Genomic DNA, 6,296 nt, shown 5'->3' on the forward strand with positions numbered 1-6,296 from the left:
CGTCGGTAAAACCTGTGTGCATTCGGAAAAATGTTGCACACGCTGATTCCTTGTTGTTTCAATTCCTACAAAAATAGAAATTAAACTTTCATTTTAGTTTTCTGTGATGCACAGCAATGCACCAGAGTGGCACTGCAGAGAGGATATTTCTGAGTTTCCTCTACATGCAGCCATAATTGTGCTGTTTCCACAGAAGCGCAGAACTTTATGTGGCAGTGAAAGATTAGCCCACAGTGAGTAAAACTGTGACAGGAGCAACTAAAACGGCTCCAGAGACTGCTTGGGGTTCCGCGGGTTGGTTTCAGACCGCTGAACGGTGCATCGCAGCATCTCAGTCATCGATTCAGGCTTTTAATAAAAGAAAAACCCGGTCCCAGCCTTCTGCACCCTGTCCGCTCTGCAGTGGAATAACAAGGGAACCGCAGGCCCAGTTTGAAGGAATTCTGCTGCTCAGCTTTGGTCAAACTGCGAGAACAATAACAACAATAACTGCTGCTGCTGCCTGGTTTTCTTCTCTCTCTCTCTTTCTGCACTACAAGCATGAGGTCTTGACCAAAATTACAGGTATGTTTTGCACCACATAGCAATCAAATGGCCTTTCGACTCGAACGGCCACTGGCTGCACAAACAATAGCCACTTTTCCTTTTTCATGCAGGCTCACATTATGCAGTAAACACCTATTATAATCTCACCACGCTGACCTTTGACAAAACAGGCCTTTTCGGGCGACTTTGATGAGCGCACGGTGGCTGAAGCAGATATTAGACATTTCAACGGCCTCCACCGACTGAACTTTTGGTCCTTTAAATTCTCCACCAGTGTTTTAAAAAGTGCTGTGTACTCCCCAAGCCACTTGCTCTGGCACCATATAATTTACACAGCATGCCTTTGAGCTTATAAAGACAGCCAGATGTGTGTGTGTGTGTGTGTGTGTGTGTGTGTGTGTGCAGCCTACGCCTCCTGCAGCTATGCTATATTTGCCATTACAGAACTCTACCCACCCCCCCTTTTTTTTCTCCTTTGTACAGTAATGGTAAAGGTGCAAGTCCAAACACATCTTTTGACACAAACATGTAGGTACAGAGGCAGGACGACAATGTGGGAATGTCACCACAAACCCATCGCCGCAACGCATTCGATCCATGTGAAGGGCATCGCAGGAAGTTATTTACAGATATTTAAAGAACAGAGGAGGACGCAGACGATCCAGGTGTCGCAAATTTAAACGTCCCCTTTGCTAAACCGGACTTCAAATGAAGATATTTTGTCAAACTCATTTAAAAATTTGCCAAAAATCAACAGTTTCGTCGAACAAGATTCTGTAAAAAGCAAAAAATTCTGTGCAGCCCTCCAAAACAGTGAAGCTATTTACGACTTCACTGAGACCAAAAGTCACGTGACAAAAATTCAAGGACTTTTAGGCTGAACTGCAGGCTGTGTTTACGCAGAGCAGACAGGAAGCAAGTATGGAAACCAATGAATCTAAGAAATGGTGACAGAACTAGAGTATGTAGAGGCACCTCTTGTTCCCCCAGTATTGGTAACATATGAAATAATGCTGAACATGTGGATCTTAGCTGGTTTTTTGTATGTTCCCATTGCTAAACTGGATCTAATTTCACCTTTAGCTCATTAACTCTGAGGAATCTGCTCAGATTAGAGGTGTGACTCCTGCTTTCACACTGTTCTCTCTGCAGAAATTACAGGTTTTATCAAATGCAGAGGCTCTGTCTGATGGATGGATGGATGGATGGATGGATGGATGGATGGATGGAGGGGGTGGGGGCCTGGCATGAAAACATTTGGGATCTCCTCTCTCTCTCTCTCTCTTTGCCCTACGTGGCCCAAACCATCTGGCCTACATTTCAGCACCACTTATAAACACTTTAAATCCTTCACACACGCAAAAAAAAAAAAGGCAGAACAACACTCTCTCTTGGTTAGTTTTTTTTTTTTTCTGCAACTCACCCCTGATCCTGCGCTACATGCCGACTTCTGCTCCCAGCTGAAGAAGAAACTCCTCTTTTTTTTTTTTCTTACTCGACGGCGATGAAGCTCACAGCAAATGAATAATCCTCATATTTCAAGAACTTTACAATCCTGTTTGGGCAGCAGAAAAATAAATTAATAAATTAAAAAAATCTCGATAGTCTCTTATCATAGCAAACTTTGGAGCAACCGAGAAAAAAAAAATGGAAAAAAAAAAAAAAAGTCGCAAAGCCAGGCGCACACAAAGTCCCGAAGCTGGAGCTCAAAGTTTTCTTGTTTGTTTGTTTTTGTTTGTTTTTTTAAATAACACACACGGAGGGGGAGAAAAAATGAGTGAGAGAAAGTTGGACAAAGTTGGAGAAGGAGGACGTGGTGTTGTCTCGCTGGGACTCGGTGTGTTTATAGTAGAGCTCCCTCCAGTCCAATGGACGCGTTCAGGACGGGCGGGGAGAGGAGCGCGTGCTGCGTTCAGGGGCTGCGCACAGTGCAGGAAAAGTCACGTTTGCTTTGAATGACATGGAAAGCAAAGGTCTGTGACCCTAAAAAAATATATATAATTGAAGGGATTGATTCAACAATGAAAGGAGGAAAAAATGAAACACTGAATTATGCCATTTTTTTTTAAATCTTTGCTTTTGTTTTGAAAATCACTTTATGATTTTAAATGAAATGATTAAAATGCAACAACTGGAGGAGAAAAAGACGTATTTATTTCAGTGGTCAACCTATCGAATCAAATCAAATCAACTTTATTTATAAAGCGTTTTAAAACAGTCACAGCTGAAACAAAGTGCTGTACATGGGGGTCATAAAAACAACAAAACAAACCAACAATAAAAACAGCACAGAACAAATAAAAACAACTAAAACAGAGCGAGGTCTCATGCTGGGTTAAAAGCCAGTCACTAAAAAACATATGCTGAAAGTTGTACTTAGTTCAAGTGGTCAAGCTGAACAATTTCAATTTAATTAATGCAATTACCAAATTTCAAAGGCTGCAATTCATAATATGATGATAATAATCAGTTTCATCAGAAAACACTTTTAAAAGCAGTCCAGCGGTCAAGTCTAAAGTCAAGTCAGTATTTATATAGCACAAGTGCTGTCTAGAATTAAAACAAAAAAACAAAAAACCAAGAATGGTCTTAAGGTCATTCTAACAAGTTTACATGATCAGATAAAGGCCCTACAATATTAGATAAAATACAAGTTAATCTGACTCATTTATTCTTTCTACAAATTAACTTCCATCCATCATCTCTACACCTTAATCCTCACTAGGGTCATGGGGGGCGGAGCCTATCCCAGCTGACTCAGGGTGAAGGCAGGTTCACCTGGACAGGTAACCAGTCTATCACAGGGCTACACTTAGAGACAGACAACCAAGCACACTCACATTCACACCTACGGACAATTTAGAATCATCAATGAACCTCAACATGTTTCGGGACTGTCGGAGGAAGCGTGAGAACCCGGAGAGAACCCACACTGCACGGGGAGAACATGGAGACTCCACGCAGAAAGATCCCAGGTGTCCTCACCGCGACGCGAACCGGCGACCTTCTAGCTGCGAGGCGACAGTGCTAACCACCGAGCCACTTTGCAGCTCCCAGCAAATCCCAACACGCTGTATGAGTGAGCATACTGGTGACAGTGGAGAGATCTGACCCCCTTTAACAGGAAGAAATCTGCAGCAGAACCAGGTCCAGGGAGGCAGACGTCTGCCTCGACTGGTCGGGCTGAGGGCGAATATGAGAGCAAGGAGAGGAAAAACTGCTAAAGCAACAAGCAGCAACGACACAATATGAAGTAAAAGCAAGAAATGATTTATGAAGCAGACCTGACCCAAAATTGAATTTTGATTCTGATTTCTTCTTTTAACTTGATAGCAAAATGTGTAAAACTTTGCTCCTGAACAATGAATAACTTTGTCCAAACTTGTTTACAAAACGTTCCATGCATTTTTTATTTACATTCCTTTTTTTAAATCGTTATAATGACTTTATTCATTTAATTTAACAGAGTCACAGTTTTTGTGAAAATTCACGTTTGAAACTCTATTTTTCAGTTCTTGCTTTAAAATATAGATAAGTCAGTATTTTAATTGTGTTTCATGTCCTAACAATCCATTACGTGTTTTGAAACTATTACACAACAAACATTTAACAAATTAAAAACTACATTGCAATATTTTACATTGTTGGTCGCAGATTTTTTCAGTTTTTTTGTGGATACGTGGGTTAACGTTGTGGTATGAGTAGAGGGTTGTGCACCAGGAACCAGGCAAGCGGATACCAGGTTGTGATGAAGAACATTTAAGACAAAGTATGATGATATTAAAGTACAATAAAGGTCCAACTAAAAGTATTCTTGCATGTTAAAGTGTACGGGAGACTTTATGAAACTTCTGTGACAAGAAAAATAGAAGTTGTCAACCACCGGTAGGCTTTCATTTACTGGCTTTTTCACACGTCATTAAGTCTGTTTTCCTACATAAACACGCATGTGCATGCATCTATATGTCGCATACGTTTCCTCCAAGACCTCAGACGTCCCAGCCTTGGCGCGGCCCGTGAACGCAGCGTGGGTCCCGGTGCCTCCGGAGCTCCGCCCCCCTGCGCTCTGACATCAGACCGGAGGAATGTGAGGAATGCCGGGCTCCTGGGAGAAGTCCTCCTCGTTTAATGGTTTTCCAGGGGCCACAGAGGTGACTAAACGTCGAACAAAGGAGTCCCCTCACATATTTATGTCCCCTCTTTTTGCCTTTTGGCCGGGGATGAGTTACAGCCTCTTGTGGGGCCGTTTATTTGCATAACCTACATTTTTACTATGTATGCATATGCAAATTTCACCAAATACATGCTGCTGCTGATATATGAGTCTGGCCTAAGACTGCCTCACGATCAGACTAGTGAAGGTGTTACAGCAGAATATTATTTATCATTAGCTTTAGATGGTCATTAGTAACTTAAACCATCCTAAACAAGTTTTACCTCATTTAACAGGCATCACCCACTTGCTGCCATGAGCCCCTGTGAGCTGAGTCTGTGGTGTTCTCATTATACCTTTTCAAAGCAAACTCTATAAATACCACAGCAGAGGATCAATGCAGCCTACAAGGACGCCAATGGAACATTTAATTGTACCACAGGAGAGGAAAAAAACAGAAAGCAGATCTATTGTCAAGAGCCCTTAAAGCTTTATTAAAGTTTTGAATGAGGCTCGGTAAGAGAATAAAACGCTGTGTAACTGCAGCAGATTCTTAAAGGTCAGAACTCTAAATATATTTATTCGCATAATGGAACGACACAGACCGCTATAATTTTTAAAATGCTTTTCTTTTTATGTGTTTATTATGAACTGTACAGATGACTCATTTGTACTGGACCCAGCATGCAGTGACACTGAGAGGCAATTCAGCTCTGAGCAGAAGAAAGACCAGCCTGTCTTTATTTGTGGCCAAATTGCAGCCTCTTGTGGCTCACAGGCAATTCACAGCAAACGGCAGAGAATCAGCACGCCACTGAACAGAACTGTAATAGTCCTGGAGGCATAATACTGACGCATGAAAGAGGAAAAGATTGAAAAAAAAAAACTTTACATGTTATATTAACTACATAGCAGGAAATTTATCCTTTAAATCTTTTCTTAAAACTCACTTTGATTGTTTGGCTTTTCATTAACAGATGGTGAATTTAAAAACTATTTTATCTTGTTTACATCTCATATATCTGATTACTTATTTATGTATATTTATCTTTCTATTGCAAAACACTTTGTGACTTTGTTTTTTAATTGTGCTCTATAAAGGATGTTTATTATTATGCCTGTAATTCCACATATTCTGCTGATTAAGATAAGATGAGATAAGATAAGATAAGATAAGATAAGATAAGATAAGATAAGATAAGATAAGATAAGATAAGATATGCCTTTATTTATCTCACAGTGGAGAAATTCACATTGTTGATAGCAGCATTAGACAGAGATACATATACACGAGACAGAAAAAAATGTACATATAAATATAAGAAATAGTGCAAACAAAGAGAATAGTGCAAACAGAATATGAAAATGGGCTTCTGAATGGGGGGTATATAGAAAAGATATATGCATATATATTTATATATGAAAACCATGAAATATGAACATCCATCCATCCATCCATTTTCTATACACCGCTTAATCCTCATTAGGGTCGCGGGGGGGCTGGAGCCTATCCCAGCCGATTAACCTCAACATGTTTCTGGACTGTGGGAGGAAGCCGGAGAACCCGGAGAGAACCCACGCTGCACGAGGAGAACAT

At 40.7% G+C, this 6,296-nt stretch overlaps 1 protein-coding gene across 1 annotated transcript in view; it reads right to left on the reverse strand.

The window, feature by feature from the left end:
* The window catches only part of LOC103360998 (protein tyrosine phosphatase non-receptor type 14), a 56,203-nt gene extending 53,822 nt beyond the window's left edge, over positions 1-2,381 (reverse strand). Inside the window, exon 1 of the mRNA XM_008286966.1 lies at positions 1,970-2,381. The gene's annotated coding sequence lies outside the window, so the exon portion shown is untranslated. The remainder of the gene's footprint in view (positions 1-1,969) is intronic.
* Positions 2,382-6,296: the final 3,915 nt, after the last annotated feature.

The sequence above is a fragment of the Stegastes partitus genome, unplaced genomic scaffold (genome assembly GCF_000690725.1).
Source record: "Stegastes partitus isolate 25-593 unplaced genomic scaffold, Stegastes_partitus-1.0.2 Scaffold478, whole genome shotgun sequence".
Lineage (NCBI taxonomy): Eukaryota > Metazoa > Chordata > Actinopteri > Pomacentridae > Stegastes > Stegastes partitus.